We start from the raw sequence: 21,217 nt of genomic DNA, 5'->3' as shown, positions 1-21,217 counted from the left end.
TCAAGTGCCTCAGAGGTCCACTGAGCATCTGGATTTTCTCATCGCTTGGACACATTCTCTTTTACTCTTTGAAATGAGTACAAATTTCTCTGCTGAGGAACTCCTCATCAAAATCCATCAATCACAAAAAATCTCAGCTCTCCTAAAAGACGGTCTTCAGGGAAAGAAGATTCCCATTCTGTTTTCACAAGTCTGTTTCAAAGGGAAAGTGTCATCGGTCAGCCCCTGACCTTGAGTAGCTCGTGCAAAGAATAAGATCAAGAGAGGCCATTGTGTTCCTAGGGAACTCCAGTGCAGAGAGTACCCAGTGCTGTTTTTTGAGTTGTTTCTTTTCAGGGTATGGACAGCTCCAAGAAGATACATTATCAACAGCCCCCTGGAACTGGTTTGAGCCTTAAGCCCGACCACAAGACTGGAGCTTGCTCAGACAAAATAGTGTCCAAAAATTACCTTTGCTTCATTTCAATGCTAAAATCTCCTCCCCAGGTGGAGCTTAGGCCCCATTAACATAACAGGCAATGCATGAAAGAAGCATGTTTCCAAATTGTGCACACGCGAGATTATGCCTGCCTTCATATGTAATGACAAAACTTTCCTGCTTGGATATTCATCCCCTGCCCTAATAAAAGAACAAACCTTTCCTTGCGGGGGAGCCATGGCTTTGGGAAACGAATCACCATGACCTCCTTATTTGCTGCAAATAAAATCTTCACTTTGTGTGAGAATTTTTCTTGGTGTTGTCTCTGACTAAAAACTCACCAAGAAGCTATAGCCCCTTTTGGATTGGCAACAAAAGCAGTAAGAGTCAGTGTCTTCCCCTTGCTGACCAATCTTTATCAATCAGTGGCTCTTTTTCCCATATCAAAGAAATGGACGTTCTGGCACTCTTACATGCCTGAGACCTGAAAATCAGGGCTTATCCAAATCTGTTTCCTCTGAGGAAGCAATTGATTACATGGACCATTGGAACAATCCTGATGTTTTATAATACAATCACAGGGTTCTTCATTACGAGATGAGCAGTCCCCAAAGTGAACAAATACTACTACAGGGTAAGGGATCTTTATTTCTCTTATGGGGTGCCTACTCTGCATTGAACTTGATGGTTTATATATACCATCTCACGTCTTGCAGCTCTCCTATAGGGTAAGTATAGGTATCCTGAATGTGAAGCTGAAAAAAGAGACTCAGAAAGGATAAGGACTTTGCCCAAATTCACACAGCTGATGAGTGATGGAGCTCACATTTGTACCTGTCTACTTAAGTGTATATAAACTCTGGTCTGTCTTTTAGACAGACCTTTAACTTTTACCCACCAAACGATATTACCCCCTTATTGATTTCAACAATATTGAACATGTCTGAGGGTTGTAGAGTCCTTCTGTGACACTGCTTTATAATGCCCATATGGCTTCACTTGGAGACATCCTGGAAGCTGTAAGTTCTTAAATAATGTCTCTTCAACTTGGCTACACTCACAGTGCCAGTAGAAGACAGATGATCCACGGCTGTGCATGGTATCATTGCAAGCTAACGTGTTACTCTGTAGTCTTGGGTTGCCATCCCCTGGAGTGTTTTGATGCGATCAGTTGTCAGTTGCAGGTCTGTTGTTTCTCTCAGCAGAAGCCCAGCCAGTGGAAGATGACAGCCCAAAAGCCCTGCCTGTGTTAGGGGAGCTATCGAACTCGGATAATGACATAAACGAGTCAGTGTTCATCTGGGGAATCTCAGACAAAGCAGCCCAGAGGAAAACCATCTCTGTCGATGAAGGTTTGTTTCACTTGCAACGGGAAAATCAGCAGCAGCAGCAACCAGAGCCGGTGCTCAGGCTGGGGAGAGGGAAAGGGAAGCTGAAGCTGCCACATGTGAGTAGCATTTTATGATTTCTCTGCAACTGGAAAGGAATGCTGGGGAGGGGGCTTGGCTGTGAGGTGGGCGTGCATGTGTGGCTTGGAGCTTTCTGGGTGGCTGAGGGTAGGGGAGATGGTTTACACAATTAACAAGTACATTGAGGATCTGCCAAAGGAAGTGCAAGAGCAGGCTCACACGCGCTTGCGTTTTCTCCTCAGATCATAATATATGTAAGCAGCAGGTGGGGAATTTTTTCTTCTTGTTTTTTTTCTTCCTCTTCTTCATCCTTGAGAGTGGGTTACATAGCAGAAAGCGCAGCCTGAGAGAGGCTTCCTGAGCAGAAGGACTGTTTCCTTTCCGAAGAGATTTTCTTTCCCAAGTTTGTTTTGCAGGTGTGGTGTGTAGATCTCTATTCCTTTGCCATTGAGCTGCCCTTCTGCAGGGGCGTTTGCATCCCGCTAACCACAAAGGGGCGAGGGTGACTTTTGTGTCTCTGGTTCTCAGCTCGAGTTGTCTGTAGTAAAGAGCACCAAATCCAACACAGTTTAACCTCTCAGTTGTCACTGTTAAAAGAGTTCAGTGAGCACAGCACAGGCACAGGAAACATGGGGTGCCTTTCATGCATCTGCTCAGCAGGTCTCTCAGGGTTGGCAGCATCAATCTTGAACTTTGGGAAAGTTTTTTTTTGGACCAAGCTCTGGAATTTACTGTGGAACATTGGATAGGCTGAAGCTGAAAAGGGGCAGGAGAGAATATTGTTGCTTTAAAGCACTTGTGCAGCCAGCAGCAGGTGGTTGTAACATGGGGAGCTGGTTCATGTCTTTGGGTTATTGTTACTGATGCTAAGTGATGTGCTGAGTGAAAGTTCACCTGGTCATGGACTTGCTGTATTCTGGTTATCAGAAGACACAGGTGCTTGCGTGTTGTTTGTTTTCTCATCCCTGCTTCCTTCCTTCTCTCTTCAGAAGCTTTGACGTGGCTGAGCATGTCATGCTGAGTGTTTACCTGCTTGAGCATCTGCAGTGAATACATACAAGTTCATCCTCTCCAAGAGGAGGGGAAAAGGGGCAGAAGGAGGGAGCCAGGGAGGGACCCATTGTTGCTCATCTTAAGGGCAGGCTTTGGGCAGCCATGCATGACGACGAGGGTAGAAGAGTCAGAGACACTTCACACCAGGACTTGGCCAGGAGGAGAGCGGTCAGCCAATGCTTGAGTGCAGAACTGAATGCTCTTGTGCTGGAGGGTCAGGGCACAGCTCCTGAGTTGCTATGGGGTGTGAGTGATATGTGAACCAAGGGAAGAGCTTCACCGGGAATCCTCTCACCCAGGCAGTGCTTTCTGACCTTTCTCATACCTTGGCACTCCAGGGAAACAGACAAGGTGGCTCAAAGCTGGGGATGAGTGGCTAGGTGGCTCAAGTGACCATCCCAGTGGAAAGTGTTCAATAGTTGGCACATCACGCTATCTGGAACAAAGCTATGCCTTGGCATCCAGGTTGGGGGGATCTAATTTAAACAACCCAGGGAAAAACAAAGAAATGAGGCAAGGTGAGTAACCTGATGTCCATGCTTTGTATTATTTATTTTTCCTATCACTAGTAACAATGCACTGAGGAAACACTACAAAGTGTCTCTTTTTTTTTAAGATTTTTTTCCTAATCTCAACCTTTTATCACCTCTGGTTCTTCTCTGTTCTCTCAGTCTTTGCCCAAGCATGCCTTTTTGACACAAATGTAACTACAGTCTGGATATATTCATTTACTCTTCTTCTTTCCCAATATTATTCTATAAACACTTTCCCATCTTCCAGTACAGTTTCACATAAATGATTAATTGTGGCTGGATTAAATGGATTAATCCCTTAAGTGGGTATGCTACAATCTGTTTAGCAACTGTTGACTGTTTAAATTGCTTCTAGTTTTCCCATGATTGTAATGCCACTCTGAATATGTTCTGTGCATAAAGCAGTTTTACTTCTCTTTCTTTAAAAAAAAAAACCGGATGGATTTTGGATTCAAAAAAAGGATGAATTCTCAACAGTGATATCAGAGAGGTAAAAAATATGGACATTTTAGTGGCTTTTCCTGCTTATTACCAAACTGTTCCCCGAAACATATTTCTTTGGCCCCAAACCATCCGTAATATGGTCTAGGTAAATATCAATTGATCTAGAGCCTTACGCACATTAGATTTCCTCTCTCTCTCTGAATGAGGAACTATGAAGATGTACTCATCCCTTTTTTTCAATTTGCTTTTGAGTCCTAGTAAGCCAGGCACTAGGCACTGTGATCCTCCCTAGGACAAGCCTACAGCTTCTCAGGTGCCTTCACTTTGTCAATGACTCCCATGAGGCATGCAGGTTTAACAGCCTCCCCTTTCCATCTCTGTAGGGGTGAAGAAGGGAGGGGCAGAAGCTCTCCATCCTGTACCAGAGTGCCTGAGGAAGATGAGCGGGGGTCACGGCTTGGGGGGTGGGAGGAGCCAGCCCTGAATTCTCTCCAAGCCCTGGAGCTCAAGTCCAGCAGGCTCCCTGGCCCTTCCGTCTTCCTCTCCAGCCCTAACAGAGCCAGTATAGAGACAAACTCCCGCCTTGGACAGGATTTGAGACAGAGGCCTCACAGAGAAGGGGGAATGGGGTCCTTGGGAAGGCGAGAAGTGGCTAAGCTTATTGGGAAAAAAGGAACATGTTTTAAGGTCTCCACTGCTAGGGGTACTTCTCCCGAATGCATGTGCTTTCACGATGGGAGTCAGACAGGGCTGAATGCCAACTCTGATCAAATAAGAGTGGTTGAATGCTCCTTTCTCAGTGCCTACCTCCCTTAAGGATAATTTTATCAACAATTTATTTTTTTCTTTTATGTGGCCCATGTATCTGGTCAATTTGGAGATTAATCAGTGCTGTTCTGACCTCCTGTGTAGCTCCCCATAGATCACTTCAGTGCTAATCTCTTTTGTTCATTTAGTAATTATTTGCGCAAAATCCAGAAGTGTCCAGTGGGAGCCACACAGAAACTCAGCATATATTTGCCCACCCTGACCTACACAAGTGGAAACTGAGAGTGTCTTGGGAGTGGGATTTTCCTGCCCATAGATAAGTGGGTTTGACAAACGTGGGGGTGTTTTAGGAGCTCTATTGACTCAGTGGGCAAGGGCTTAATAGAGAGAGCTGCTTCACAAAATTGGTGGGCCACTGGTGCATCTGAATTGGAGGTGGTGGGGCAATGGCCTGAGAAGGAAAGGAGGCCTTGCTGCTTCAGATGCTGGGCAGACAGGGAGAAATGGTGAGCTCATGGTCTGCTGGAGAGAATAAAGCTTTGGTCTGCTAAGGATAGGACAAGAGGCTTTTAAACTGTAGCACATGTATTTAGGAAAGACATTAGTAAGGACTCCCCACATGATATCACTCATTCTTTATTGTATTATTGGTTGAAGGTCTAGCTGTCCTGCAGGATTATACTCTGGGAGAGCAAGTATGGTGTGTGCTTAATTCCCTGCTGCAACCCCACTTCTCTAAAGTTTGCTGTGTGCCAGGACATGTTTTAAGGGCACATCTACATTATTGTGTTTAATCCTCACAACAATCCTATGCAGGGTTTACTATTATTAGTCCCATTTTACAGATTTGAAAACTGAGAGACAAGGAGGTTATGCTGGAGGGTATGTGGGATCAGGGGTTCAGAAGGAGGAGGCATTGAGGAAGGGAAAGAGTCTCAGGCCACTTAAAGTGTCAAGACCACAACTTCAGCCAAAGCAGTCAAGTTCCAGCGTCTGAGTTCTTAATCCCTGAGCCATCAACTCTTTTAACATTGGCTGAGGGAATGATTGAAAGTCTAAGAGAATGTTAAAACATGACTGTACAGCTAAAATGTACTGTAGCAGTAACAGCAATGACGATGGTGATTTTTATAACCGAGCCACTGTTTAATATGCACCAGTCCCTTTGTACCAAAGTTTTGTATGTGCATTTTGAATTCATTCTCACAACAGCCTTATAAGATGACCACCATCCTTATCTATATTTCACCATGAAGAAACTCAGGCTCTGAGATGTTATACAACTTGTCCAAAGTCACAAAACAAGTGAATCTGTCTCTGACATCTGTTATCTATGACCACACCTCACTGGTGTACCAACAGTTAGCACTGGATCAAGGGCCAGAGTAGTCACAAGCAAGGTTCTCCTGGGACAGTGGAGGTGAGCTCCATGGCCTCTTTTGATCTCTTTGGACTTAGGGTCCTGGGAAGGCTTTTAGAACCACCTCCCATGATGCTACACAAAAAGCTTCGGTCTCAGCCCATGCCTGGTACTGCCTCAAAGGCAAGTTCCTAAAGGAAGAATTCTCTGAAAAAATATCACCATGAGGCAAGTCACTGGTATACTTGTAGGGAAAAGACAAGAACCCCAGCCAAGAAGCCAGCTTTGTTCCATGCTCTAGACCTGCACTGTCCAATATGGTAGCCGCTAGCCACATGTGGCCATTGAGCACTTGAACTGTGTGTGGCTGGTTCAGACGGAGATGTGCCATCAGTGTACAAATATGCATCAGATCTCAGTGGCTTAGTAGTAAAACATGGAGACTAGCAATAAATTTGTATTGATTACATATTGAAATCATAATGTTTGGCATATAATGGATTAAATAAAATATATTCTTAACATTAAGTTTACCTGTTTTAAAAGGTAAAAACCTTTTTAAAAGTTGTGGTAAAATACACATAACATAAAATTGACCATATTAACCATTTTTCAGAGTACAGTTCTATAACCAACCTCCAAAACTCTTTTATCTTGCAAACTTGGTGCTCTATACCCATTAAACAACTCCCCATTCCCCCTTCCCGCAACCCCTGGCAACCACTCTTCTACTTTCCATCTCTATGAATTTGATTACTCGAGGTGCCTCATGTAAGTGGAATCACACAGTACTTGTCCTTTTGCGACTGGCTTATTTCACTTAGCATAATGCCCTCGAGGTTCATCCATGTTGTTGACTATGTCAGAATGCCCTCAAGGTTCATCCATGTTGTTGACTATGTCAGAATGCCCTTCCTTTTTAAGGTTGAATAATATGCCATTGTATGTAGGCACCACATTTCGTTTGTACGTTTAACTGTCAAAGGACACAAGGTTTGCTTTCACCTCCTTTTTCTTTTCCTCAGTGTGGCTTCTACAAGCCTTTAAAATTGCATATGTGTTCTTGTATTTGTGGTTTATGTTACATTTCTACTGGACAACGCTGCTCTGAATTTTCCTCTCTTCTTCAGTGCTTCCTCCTTCTCCTCCCTTCACCAGATGTTAGTTTGGCCCCTCTCTTCCCCCTTCCCTGAGACCTGAGCCAAGAAGATTAGCTCTGGGGGCTTCCCTGGTGGCGCAGTGGTTGAGAGTCCGCCTGCTGATGCAGGCGACACGGGTTCGTGCCCCGGTCCAGGAAGATCCCACATGCCATGTAGCGGCTGAGCCCGTGAGCCATGGCCGCTGAGCCTGCACGTCCGGAGCCTGTGCTCCGCAACGGGAGAGGCCACAGCAGTGAGGAGGCCCGTGTACCACAAAAAAAAAAAAAAAAAAAAAAAGAATATTAGCTCTGATTAAGCACTCCCTTTCATAAGGATCTATGAAAGACTGTCACATTAGGCAAAGTTTTCTGTAATTGAATGAAACTGTGACATAGCTCAAGGTAGCTTTTTCCATAATACATAAGTAGAAGGCCCAATAAATTGGAACTGAGAAGGAAAAGCTTTTGAAGTGATTTGATGTTTTTAAAAGTCAACAGCTTTCCTCAGCTCACAGTCTGAGAGAGAATTTTATTAACCACCAAGCAAAGAGGAGTACAAAACCAATGAAGCATAAATTCACAGCCCAGATCTATGCCAGCCTCTCACTTCTGAAGTACAGATTTTGTAGAAAGTCCTGGGTATCTGGAGATTCAAGGCATTGGAATCTTGTCAGTGTCTTTTGAATTTCCCATTACTTATAGGATATAACTCAAAAACTGAAAGCCTTTCAACTTTCCAATTTCCTTTCCCACCAGTCCCCACAGACCCCTCTATAAGAAGATAAGTACTACTTTTTAGTCTCCAAATGTACAGTGCAATCCCAGGCCTCCTAGCCTTGACAATGTTCTTACTTTAACCTGGGAGACCCTACCCCATGCATATACACCTGGTGAAATCTTACTCGTTCTTCAGGACAAAGTTCAAAGTCACCATCTCTGTGAAGCATTCCTTGACTCCAGTGCCCATTAGGTTCCCAACAGTAAACACTCCAGTTGGCACACTCCAATGATTGGTTAAAGGATGTCTCATGATGGCGCTCTTTACAAAGGTGTGCAAGGTTAAGGGTAGCCAAGATGAGATGGTGAAGCAGCCCAAGGCTAGTGACCACTAGAATCAGGAAAGAAAAAACAGTTCCCAGAACTTGCCCAGATTTGTAAGAGGGGCCTCCAGACAGAAGCTGTGGCCTGTCCTAGAACACCTGCAGTGAGACAGGAGGGGATCTCTCTCCTCCACCCTCGGGTGTCCTCCCATCAACTGAACCCATCTAGAAGTGGGAAAGCACAAGTGCGCAGAGGATACCGCTCATAGACAAAGCCTCCAAGAGCACAGGGCAAGTGGAAATGTGGAGTGTGCCTCTAGAAGGACTAACAGAGATGCTCTAGCACAAGCCCTTACCCCATCTCCAGAAACACCCCCTCTCTTCCCAAGACTCCTAAGAGGAACTGTTTATACCATAAGATAATGCTTGTCATATTGTATTCGTATTGTTGAATTCACTGTCTTTTCCCCAGCTACTCAGGAGACCATGAGCTCTTTGAAGGTCAAACTCATTCCTCCCATTCATATATATATTTCTGACACCTAGCAAAGTACTTGGGAGTAAATAGGTACTATATAAATATGGAGTGAATTAATGTGGTCCTTTACCACATTTTTTCCCTAAGTCCCGCACTGGAATCTGGATGATCTACAGTGAGTCTAGATTGGGAATTTCTCAATGAATTGGATACATAGGATTAATACCCTCCTTTGAGTCCCAGCTAAGGTGCTAAAATGATTTGAATAAATGATACTCAGTGCCTTGTCATGCTGTAATTGGTAGCACCTTAAATTGTGAGGAATTGAGGAACTTGAACAAAATTGGCAGGAATCAGCAGTAAGTTAGATCGACTAAGAAAATAAGTGTTTGTGTAGGTGCCCAGGAGAAATGTACTATATATACTGTGATGAGAGTTGGGTGCACAGTGAGAAATGCTGACCAGGTCAATGGAAGGCAGAGGCTAAGTGGAGACTGGACACTGAAGGGAACATTTGAGGCTCAGGTTGACACAGCCATGGTTGTTCCAGGAATAAGGTTCTACCAGGCCGACTGGATTCCTAACCAAACCAATGAGTGAAGACATATCTCTGAAGTATGTCAATGTATCTCAGGTTTGCTCACTCTACTGGGTTTAATTTTTAACCTGGAGTTTGGAGGTTGTATTATTTTCCTAGGACTGCCATAACAGAGTACCACAAACTGGGTGGCTTCAGACAAGAGAAATGTGTCCTCTCACAGTTCTGCTGGCCAGAATCTTGAAATGAAGGTGTCCGCAGGGCGATCCTCCCTCTGAAGCCTCTAGGGGAGATTGCTTCATCGCCCCTCCCAGCTTCTGGTGGCTCTAAACTCTCCTTGGCTTGGGACGTAACTCCAATCTCTGCCTCTGCCTCCATCTTCACATGGCATTTTCCCCTCTGTGTCTGTGCCTTAAATCTCCCTTTTCTTTCTCTAATAAGGACGCCATTTATTGGATTTAGGGCTCACCCTAAATCCATGATCATCTCATCTGGAGATCCTTAATTATTGCTGCAAAGATCTTGTTTCCACATAAGGTCACACTCACAAGTAGTGGGGGTTTAGAAATGTACATCCCTTTTGGGGACCACCATCCAACCCACCACAGAGGTTACGTTATCTCTGGTTAGTTAGCCTCCTTTCCAAAGCCAAGCGCTTCCCTCTAGTCCATGTTTTCTCATCTTCTTGAATCTAAGATCTTGTCCCCATCCATTATTTCTATTTTCTCTTTTGCATCTTTAACGTTTTTGCCTTGCTCCTTCCCTTTGGGGTAAAAACAAACCACCTTCTCACTGTCTGATTGTACCTTCAAAATTTAAATCCTTTTCTAATACCACCACACCTCACAAAAGCTCCCCTCCCCACTACCACTCCAAGGAAGGACCCGCCCTCCCCCTTTACTTCTCACACATTTCTGGGCTTTTGCTCTCATCAAAAAAGAAGCACCTTTCTGAAGTAACCAGGAAAGTTCAGGTTGCCCAACCTTATAAATACAGGTTCTCTTTGGTCCTTCTGACCCTCTCTGCAATATCTAATTATCTTGGCTATCTCTTCCTGCTTGGAGTTTCTCTCTTACCTCAAGGTGTCAAGTTAGGGCTTGCAGGGAAAAATCTCCCTCAACTATATCCTTCCCAGCTGCTAATGGATTATTATCCTGAACTTAACATTTGTTGGGTTCCTTCCCTCTATGCCACACGGGTTGACTTTTCTTTAAAAATCTACTTAAAGAAAAATAACATTTCTGACACCTGTCAAGTAGTCAAAAGGTGGCTTTTTTACTGAACCACACTTGGGTCTGCTTGCCCTCACGCAGTAAAGCCAAACTACTGACACCAAGTTGTGGTAAAGGAAAGTGTGGCATTTACTGCAGGCCCCCAAACAAGGAGAAGGGGCAGCTCAAGCTCAAAAGACCTGAAATCCCCTATTGCTTTCAGGCAAGGGGTTTTAAAGGCAGTGTGAGGGAGGGGGCTTCAGAGTGTGATCGACTCATGCACAATTCTCAGATTGGTTGGCATCAAGGTGAGGTTTCAAGCATCATCAGCCTTCTGGTTTCAACCAGTCTAGGGTCTATGTGCTGTGGTCAGCAGTTTTCCTCTGGTGAGGGTCTGCTTCCTGTAAAAACAACTTAGAAATATGTGTCAGGCCTTTATCTGTATCTTTCAGGGAACTGAGAGTTTGGTAATTCTGCGACGTGGCAGACTTATAGTCTAAATTGTTACCAGTTCCCCAGCCCAACAGCTATTCTTTGTTTCTACATCTTCAGGTTTCCTCATCATTAACTCTTGAGCCAGCCTTTTGAGACTCAGAGGAAGCCTGGGAGACTAAAGCAAAAGCCTTTTACTTCAAAGGACAGGGACACAGGGGCTTGTATACAGGTTCAGCTTCTTATTTTTAAATAAAAATACTTATTACAACAAAAATACCATTCCCATCCCTGACGTAGTATTACATCTGTTCAACAGGTTTGAGCCATCTAGTCTTACCTAGTTATCATCTGGCCTTGGAAAGGCATCCAAGATAAGGGCACAGTCCAGTGCTCTGCTGTTTCATAAGACATGGATTCAGACTCTGACCACAGTGACGCCCACGACCTTCTTTCCATGGCAGGGCTTTATAGGTTCTGCTGATGAAGGGGCCTGCAATGCACAGTGGCTCCTGGCCATTCACTTGGTCAGTCTGTGGGTGTGTAACTGTGGCCCTTCCCAGTGCTAACAAGAGAAGAGGGATTTGTGAAGTCAGCTGTTGTTTAGACTCCAACCAGCAGCAAAATCTGTGATCCATGGATGCTCCCCTACAATCTTGGTTTTAGTTGTTTTCTTAGAAAAGCATCCATTTCATCAAGATATTCAAGGCCATTGGAGTAAATCTGTGTACGGTATTCTTCTATAAAATTGCAACTCCTTCTATATTGGCAGTTATGTTTCTTCTTATTCCTAATATTACTCTTTTGTGTTTTCTCCATCTTTCTTTTTATATTTTAATTTATCTTTTCAACAGACCGCTTTGAGTTTTACTGATTAATTTTAGTTATCCATTTCATTGATTTGGTTTTATTAAACTTTTATTGATATAGAGTATACGTACAAGAAGGTGCGCCTAGTACAGCTCAGTGTATTTTCACAAAGTAAACACATTCATGTAATCACTAGATCAAGAAATAAAATGGTACCAGCACAGCAGCCCAGGAGCCTCCTGGGAGCCCTTCCAGTCAACTGCCCCCTAAGGGTAGCATTATCCTCCCTTTGAACAGCGTAAATTCATTTTGCCTGTCAGTTCTTCTACTTCTTATACAATCTACTCATATAAAATATATGTATTCTTTTGTGTCTGGTTTTACTCACTATTATGGACAGTTTCTCATCTGTAACCTACTTTGAGTGTTATCAAGATTGGAGACAATGAGTGTCAGTTACCTGCACAGGGGCTGGCTATAGCAGATATGTGAGTTATTATCATGAAAAGGGGGCATTATCTGCAGATGAGTGATGTGGGAACGAGGAGGGCAGGGGAGGAGTGTGTGCAGTGGACAAAGCTCAGCTAATTTATCCTGACTAGTTTCCAAACATGGTCAGGACCATGATAGGAAGACCCATGTAGGAAAGCAGGATTTTGGTACTTCCTTTCCAACGACCTGATGACATGGTAAGTGTACCAGGTTTCATTATTTTCCAACAGTCCATTATAAAAATTTTCAAACCCATTGAAACACTGAATTTACAGCAAACACCCATGTACCCACCACCTGGCTTCTATAATTAACATTTTGCTCTTCATGCTTGATCACATATTTATGTCTGTCCATTCATCAATCCATTTTTATTTTTTATGCATTTTAGAGGAAGTTGCTTTAGTAGTAGGGTTTTTAAAAAAAAATTAGGTGAAATTCACATAACATAAAATTAGTCATTTTAAACTGAATAACTCAGTGTTATTTAGTACATTTATGTTGTATATCACATCTACCTAGTTCCAAAACCTTTCTGTCACTCCAGAATAAAGCCCCTTATCAACTAAGCCATTACTCTTCATTCCTTCTTCCTCCCAGCTCCTGGTGACCTCCAATCTATCTGTTTCTATATTTACCTATTCTAGATATTTAATGTAAACAGAATCATACAATATGTGACCTTTTGTGTCTGGTTTCTTTCACTTAGCATAATGTTTTTAAAATTCATCCACGATGTAGCACATTCCTTTTTATGGTTGAATGATATTCCATTGTGTGAGTATACCAGAGTTTGTATACCCATTCATCTATTGATGGACATTTGGGTGGCTTTCACCTTTTGGCTATCGTGTATCTGAGAATTTGTGTACAAAGATATGGTTAAGTACTTGCCTTCAATTTGGGGTAAATATACCTAAGAATAGAATTTCTGGGTCATATGGTAATTCTATGTTTAACTTTTTGTGGAACCGCCAAACTATCTTTCTGGTATGGTAGTAAGTTTTTAAGCCCCAGGAAATCTCTTGCTCAAGATGGGCATACTTGTCCTAAGATTAGATGGCATACCTCCATGGCCAGCTATTAGCATTAATTTAGCCCCAGTTCGATTAGCCTCCTTTCTGGATAAAATACAGAGGGATTTTATGGCACATGAGAGGAGATGCTGCTTAAGCAGCCTACAATTTCCTCTTGTCTCCTATAGGGTGTGTCAACTCAACTGTCAGTGGAGGGGCAGGGTGTATAATCTCTTGGGATATAGACTACTCAATTAATGATTCCTGTTGTGTAATCAGTGAGTCTCCATTCCAGGAAACTGCCACATGGAGCAAGACCCCTCTGATACCACAGAAAGCAGCACCAGGTCCCCTTATGATTTCCTGGGTTATGCTAGGAGTTAAGTATAACAGATTTGGGTTGGAGAGAGAGGAATATGCCAAAGAGATGCATGGGAGTGGCAATCCTTGGAATAGACGCTGACAGCTGGCGTGAGATTTCTGAGGGCTGCCCTGCCCTGTGAGCCTGAGAAAACAGGAGACATTCCAACTATTGTATGATATCATCTGTGTCTTAGTAGCATTTGTTTTTAAACTATGGACTTAATGGCTGTTACATTGGCTCCTATATCTTTTTTCCCCAAAAGTTGAATCTTTGAAATTCCCATGAAAGCACATTCAGTTGCCGTTTCTGTTCCAACTTGATGACAGAATCATCCCTAATAATGAAAACAAATCTGTTATTGGCAAAGCAGTCCCAGGTGTTGCTTTTGGAGAGTCAGGAAGGGGAAGCAAAAAGTCTCAGAGTGGCCCAGAGATTACAACAGATTAACAAAGGCTGTTTGCAAACAGGCCAATAACCCACCACTTTGCACATCATGTTATCATGTGCAAATCCCATTCACAAAAACCTGGTGGAGTCAGCAGAGAGGGTGCTGGTGGATCTTGATCTTCAGGTAAAGAACTCCAGATCAAAAAGGATATGTAACTTATTCAAGGCCATAGAGCTAGTAAGGAACAGGTTCAGAGCGCAAATCCTGTGCTGTTTCCAGTGTAGGAGAAAAAGAGAATGATCATCCAACGTGCTGGGGAAATAAAACTTTGGAGTCACCTAGAACCTGGTTTGGGCTGTTGGAACAGTGACTCGGTCACTGACCAGCCATGTAACCACTAGTTCACTCAGCCCCTTATCTTCATTTTCTTCACTTTCAGTGGAGCTGACGCTAGCTATAAGATTAACGTGAAGATAGAATGAAATAGTGTACATGAAGTACTTTACGTGCTAGCAATTGCAGGTGCTCAAAAAATTGTAGCTTTCCTGCCCCAAGCAGATCATGTTAGCAGATTCTAGAAAATCTGTTCCCACGACTTCTTCAACCCTTGCTCTTTTTCTCCTAAGTGCCCTAAATTGCACATGCCCTGACCCTAAGCAAAGTCCATCAGAGATATTAGCCTTGACATAAAAACAATGGGGTTGCTTTGAGATGAGGAGACACTTTGCAGTCAGAAGGTAGGGACAATCAATGTTCATTACTTAATTAGGATAAACTTCCATTTATATGTCCAGCTGTTAGGAAGCAAGACCTGATCAAAGGCCCATTAGTCACAAGGCTGGCTTGGCAAAGGGCCGCTTAGTTAAGGCAGTGAATTTAACATGAAAGGGAAGAGGGAGCCGGAACACTGCGGCTTGGTACACTGTGCATTAGTGAGTCTTTTGGTCCTAGTTCTGCAAGCTTTCTTTAACAGAGGTTAACCCAGATGCTGAAGACTGACTGTACCAAGCGTCCATGGCAGTCGTGAGCAAGTGGTAGCATTTCATCCCCTTGTCAAATTTCCAAATTGGGCAAACTTGAGAACAAGACTGAGAGGCAGAAATGTCTTGTCAAATTTCATGGAAATTGCTGGTCCCCAAAGACAGAAATAAACATTTCAGACCATTATAGGGCAGAACAGGGTTGACTGTCCTATGTCTGCTGCAGAATTTGGAACTTGCCAGACTTTGGAAAGGTCATTCAGTGTAGACCTTTGTACACTTATGTTCCAATAGCACTCATTCTTTAATATGGAATTCTCATTCATGACAGTTGTAATATTAATGGTAATATTTATATCATTATGTTCTAAAACCAGACAGTGTGAGACACAAATTAATAAGCATTTGCTCAACACCCACAGGCCACCAGGTGCTGCTGCTACAATGGGGAGAGGTATTGCAGAAGTGGATGAAGAGATAAATGATTTATTTTTCACATTTTGTAAGCACATTTGCATTATATAAGCACTCTGCACATTTGCATAATCTGCTAGTTGAATGAATAAATTGACAGTGCATTGTGGAATTGCCTTCATGATGTGGTGAGGATATAATTGCTGTTATTGTTATAACTGATCTCATTTGCTGAGTACCGACTGGACTGGTGGGGGGGGGGCGAGGGGGGGGGGGTACCACGTGAGGACAGCAGAGGGCAGTGGTTAAGAGCACCAAATCCGAAGCCACATTGCTGCGTTTGGTTCCTGACTCTGCTGCTTTCTAGCTGTGTAGGCTTCAAAAGCAGGTTGATTTCTTTGTGCTTCAGTTTCTGCATCTGTAGAATCGGAATGGTAACAGTGATACCTGCTTTGTAGGATTGTTATAAAGACTAAACGAAGTAACTTTTGTCATGTGATCAGAACAGTACTTGGCACAATGTAATAATAATCATCATCATCATAATCCCCACCCACCCACCCACACACACCGGGGCAAAGTGCCCATTTTTTAAAGGAGGAAGCTGATTCCTAATGCCTCAGGGGTAGAGTAGCCTTGAAATTCAGGTTGTGCTTGCTCCAAGTACATTCTCCTCCCACGAAGGCTGCGACATCCTGACACTGAATGGAGTGTGCTGACCCTGGCGTGCCCGCTGTCATGATGAGGCAGAGCTCTCTTGTGCCTCCCTCTCCAGAAATGAACATTTCACAAGCATGTACACATCCCAACTTTGCTGGAGCTGGGGTCACCATTTCCAAAAGAACAGTCTCTGCCTAAATGTACGAGGGCTCTAAGAAGTTCAAAGAGATTCCTACCGCACTTATAAGCACTTCTTCAGTTCTCACTCTGTCTAAAATAGAAATGCAATCTCAGAGATGCTTTTATCCGAGAGATCAGTCTCCCCAGGCTCCACTCCACACTCACGGTGGAGACAGCATGGTCCTGAGGGTCTGTAGGATGTTGAAGATCCTAGGGTTGGGGCTAGGCTGGAGGTGATGAGAGTTTTAAATTGGCATCACCAAAAACAGGACAGTCATTGTGGTGAGGAGAAATCACAGTCGGACTTCCCTGGTGGCGCAGTGGATAAGACTCTGCCTGCCGATGCAGGGGACACAGGTTCCATCCCTGGTCCAGGAAGATCCCACATGCCGCAGAGTAAGTAAGCCCATGTGCCACAACTACTGAGCCTGTGCTCTAGAGCCCACATGCCAAAACTACTGAAGCCCGTGCGCCTAGAGCCACAACAATAGAAACCACCACAGTGAGAAGCCTGTGCGCCCCAACGAAGAGTAGCCCCCGCTCGCCACAACTAGAGAAAGCCTGAGCAGCAATGAAGACCAAATGCAGCCATAAATAAATAAATAAATTGATTTTTTAAAAAAAGAAAGAAATCACAGTCAAAGAAGGAACCAGAGATCAAGGTAAAGAAGCAGTAGAAGGTGCCCGTTCTGAAGAGCAAGGAAGTAAAATCGCAAGACAGGTCAATGCTGGAGCTGAGATAAATGGGCACTGGAGAGTGAAGCCTGAAGCAGGGTGGGGTGGGGAGCTCTAGACAGTCTGAACCTACTGTTGTGAAGTGGCCTGTCCAGCTGCATTGGTGCCTGGATGTTTGCTTGTTTGAGAGGGGCTCTGCAGGGCTCGAGTCAAATAGGAGTCCCTTGATTTACCAAAGGAATCTCTAGAGTTTGAGTCCAGTGAGATTTAATCTGATGTTGAAGATTCTGTTCAGTCTTATAACAGTGAGGATACCTTAGGAGATGTCTGAGTCAGTGCAGCATATTAAAGTCATATCCATACTCAAGTATACCAATGCGATAATTTGTTGGGAGAAGCAAGGAGAAGAGAAATACTAAAGTCCTGTTGAGCAAACATTATCAGTAGCATTTCTCTTCAGTTTATCAGCAACCTATCATTACACAAATGAGAATTTCATTACTCCCAAGGGAGAGACTTGATTTCTGAGGTACGTCTAGGGCTATGAGGTCAATGGAGACAAATGATCTTTGGCTAAAATTCTGCATTCTTGTGGTATTACTTTGTTTCCAAACACGGAAGCAAAACACTGATCAGGAGTAACCAGGAAAGGAGAGTCACCCACCCAGACTGAGTTATACCAATGTCTTTATTATTTGACGGAAGTAGATCATATTGGAGGGAGGTTAAGCTTTGTCTTATGCTGGGCTTAGTCCTGAACCGGGAAGATGATCCTACTTCTCTTAGAACATGGCATCGGCCCTTTATTGGGCAACCTTGGATTTTTCCATTTTACCTATCAAAAGTAATAGTAATTCTTGAATCAGCCTCTTCAGTGTTTTCCCCCTGAAAGAATAAAAGGATAAAGAGCCTGGATTTGCAGGACCGGGAGGTCCTTCATGAACAGGCAAAATGTGCCCAATCATCACAGGGGAAACTTGTGAACCTGACAAAAACCTGTCTTCCAAATCCCTTGGATCCTTCCTCAGAACCACCCCTACCTTTGTCTTTGCTCTAGATCAGTCATGTATCTGTATATGGTTTTGGTACTCTTTGGACTGGCTTCCTGGCTCCTTTATTTCTGTATTTGGCTTACTTTATGCACTTTCTTGAGAACTGTTTCTGCCTCTACTCTAGCAACTCACTGGCAACCTTGGCAACTAACTTGAATGCTGCTTTCCCTCTCCGCTTATGCCTCTTCTCCACTCCTAGGGTTCTGGAGCCTAAATGGACTGGTAATGATAGATGTGCTTTCTCTTCCAACTTGGAGTGTTGACTACATTTGGCAACCTCCTGAAGGTGTTTCCTGAGATACCTCCCCCAGATCCCAGGGGGTATAGGCTGTGACTCATCCACTAGCTGCATGCCAGGAACTTTGCAAACACTGTGCTAAATACATCATATTAAGTCTCCCAACAACCCTCAAGAGGTAATTATTGTTAATTCTATTTACTGGAGAAATTTTGGATTGTGTTCTAGACATTGTGTTGTTATGATGTAGAGATTCTGTATTCCGTTATATTCCTCTAAAGAGTTTTGATATATTTTATAGCAGGCAGTAACTTGCTTAGACTCAAATTGCACAAGACTCTGTCTTGCCTGTGGTAAGTGGCAGCTAAAATCTCAGTTCAACTCTTTTTTCCTTTAGCTGGGTGGTTTGCAGTCTGCTTCACGCATGTATAGTTCAAGGGTCAGCTACAGATTTGGGCAGAGTTAATGCACAGAATCTGGGGCTCCCCTACTCTGGCATTCTCCTTTCTAGGCTTCCCTCTTCACTTTCCACACTTTTCACTGTAGCCACCTTGGATTCTGTCTCCAATTCCTCAGACCAGAAAGATGGCAAGTGTTCTCGTATTCCTTCAGCTGGCCTGTGTCACACTGTGACTATGGCCTACCCTAGAGTTGCAACAAAATGGGAATCTCACCCTCTGTTGATCTCTTCTTCCAAGTTTCGACTCCTTTCTAAAATCTGCTTGCTTTTGTTGTCTCTTCAGAGACTCTGGGTATATTTTGCCCTTTGAATATTTTGTCCTAAGTTTATAGCTGTTGTTCATGGAGACTGGTCTGCTGGGCACTTACTCCATCACACTGAAAGTAGAACTCCAGAAAATATTCAAAAGATACTATCAATAACTACTACCTTTATCATTATTCTCATGACCAATCTTCTCTTGCTGAGTCACAGAATCACAGATAACCTGGGCAGGCATTGTGAAGCAGACAGAAAAAAGGAACCAAGATAGATCTCTGGAATATAGCATTAGTACCCCTCTGCAAGGTTTGCAAAGCAGTGGTTCTTTCCAGAACTGCGTGGATGCATCACCCTTTCTGAGTCGCCATGTATATGTGGGGAGAAGGAGGCAGGGTCATTTTCTTGAGTAAGGCACAATTGATGAGGTGTTAATTCTTCTCTACCTACATCTCCCTCAGAGGACACACAGCAAACAGCTCTCACTCTGGAGACAGGAAGCTTGCCAAAGTGCATCACATCAGCAGGACGTGACTGGACTGTGTTTTGGAGTGACTAAAGAGGCAACAGCACCACGTCTAAGTTCTTTGTAGCTCTTAGCAGGTCACAGAAGAGAACCAGCTCTCTCTTACAACCCCGCCCGATGGAGCTTGGAGTTTATCTGTGGGACAGGAGCCACAAGGTATGTTTCCCACAAGGAGTATGACTGTGCTCCTGGCAAGGGCCGAAAAGGTGATGGGACTGCTGCCGGGGAGGTCCTCCACGTCAGAGGACAGCAGAAATTGATATTCCTGACAACCAGACACTCCTTGGGTGCCTCCACAACCCAGAAACCACTCACCATCCACTGCACCAGTTTAAAAATATGAACACTTTATTTCTGCTTCCCCACTGTCCTGACCCCAACAGCACATGTGGCAACACAGCCATTATCACTAGTGCCAGGACCAAACTGGGATGACACTGGCAGCAGGAGACTGCAGAGACATGCTTACAAGCCAGATGATGGTCCAAGGGACTGTCATTCATGGAGGCTGACCTCTGCCCCAATTATTCCCCTAAGCTGTACATAGTCAAAAGAAGCGAAAAGGAGTGGAATCAGAAAGAGGAGGAAGGGAGAGGTCCAAGTGAAAAATGCTGTGAGGATGAGAATGTAGACTAGACATTGTCTAAGATTTAATAAACAGGACTGAGTTAAAAACAGAAAAACAGAAATGACACCAAAAGAAGCTGCCTGCTTTAGGCAGATGGAGAGTTCAGGGCCTATAAAGGAACTTGCAGTTCTAAGGATAAAGTGGGCTTTGCGTCTGAGCTTGACTTTACACCTCTTCCACACACAGAACCCCAAATCTAGGTGCTGTAAAGAAGACTGGCAGATTTAACGTGGAAATTCAACCTCTGTGGATTGAGAGGCACCCTCCAAAGTCGAACAGATGAGTGAGGGAGTCGTAGAATCTATTTACAATATATGCATTCAAAAATATGTCAACAAAGATGACCCAGAGGAGGGAGACAATTAGGCAAGTCACAAATGCAGACACATGAATGGCCAAGAAGCATTAAGAAAAAAGCTTCGTTTCTCAAGGATTGATTGAAATGAAAATTAAAACAAGGAAATATCTTTTTTCACCTATTAGACTAACAAAAGTGTAACTGATTTTTAACATCCAGTGTTGGTGTGAGATTGGTGGTGGTTGGGGGAGAAGACACTCATCTCATGATGCTGAGGTCCAAGTTAGAATTCTGCAGTCTTTTCAGGGGCAATTAATAGTACCTGTTAGAAGTGAAGTGTGCTTGCCCTTTGAAAAACATTCCACTTTCATGAACCTGTCTTATAGACAGTCTTCCAAGGGCATAAGGATAAACATACAAGGATAGTCACTGCTACATGACTTGCAATTGCAAGAAATTAGAGACAACCTAACTGCTCAACAGTAGGGAAACTGTTAAAGAAATTATGGCAAATCCACTCCATTCCGTATCTAGGATTCAATATTCAAGAATACTATTCAGCTATTAAAGAGAATGAAGTACTTCTGTATGAATAACAGAGAAGCTTGTCCAAGACAATTGTTGAGTGGCAAAAGCAAGGAGTTGAATTTTCTATGTGTCAGAACTTTTCCCATTTCATCTTCTGTAATTATATGGCTCTATGATTGGTACTGTTGTCACCATCCCCCATCCCATTTTAACCAAGGAGGCAATCAAGGCCGAGAGAGACTAAGTAAATTTCCAAGGTTGGCTTCAGAATTCATGTTCTTAACTATTATATTAGTGTGTGTGTGTGTGTGTGTGTGTGTGTGTGCGTGTGTGTGTTTCACGTGTTCATAGAGACATGGAAAGTGTGTGGGTTTGGGAAAGACAATAATACAGTGTATTTCTGTAGGGTGCCACCCAATTCTCTCTTG

The 21,217-nt window shown here is 43.5% G+C and overlaps 1 long non-coding RNA gene across 1 annotated transcript; it reads left to right on the top strand.

Moving 5' to 3' along the window:
• Positions 1 to 1,628: 1,628 nt before the first annotated feature.
• On the top strand, positions 1,629 to 21,059 carry LOC125962035 (uncharacterized). The gene is made up of 3 exons (XR_007473326.1): positions 1,629 to 1,865; positions 18,053 to 18,269; positions 19,271 to 21,059. It is a non-coding gene; the product is annotated as an uncharacterized LOC125962035 (long non-coding RNA).
• Positions 21,060 to 21,217: the final 158 nt, after the last annotated feature.

Source organism: Orcinus orca, chromosome 19 (genome assembly GCF_937001465.1).
Source record: "Orcinus orca chromosome 19, mOrcOrc1.1, whole genome shotgun sequence".
Lineage (NCBI taxonomy): Eukaryota > Metazoa > Chordata > Mammalia > Artiodactyla > Delphinidae > Orcinus > Orcinus orca.
The sequence above is the reverse complement of the archived record's forward strand: the minus strand, read 5'-3'. Positions and strand labels throughout refer to the sequence as shown.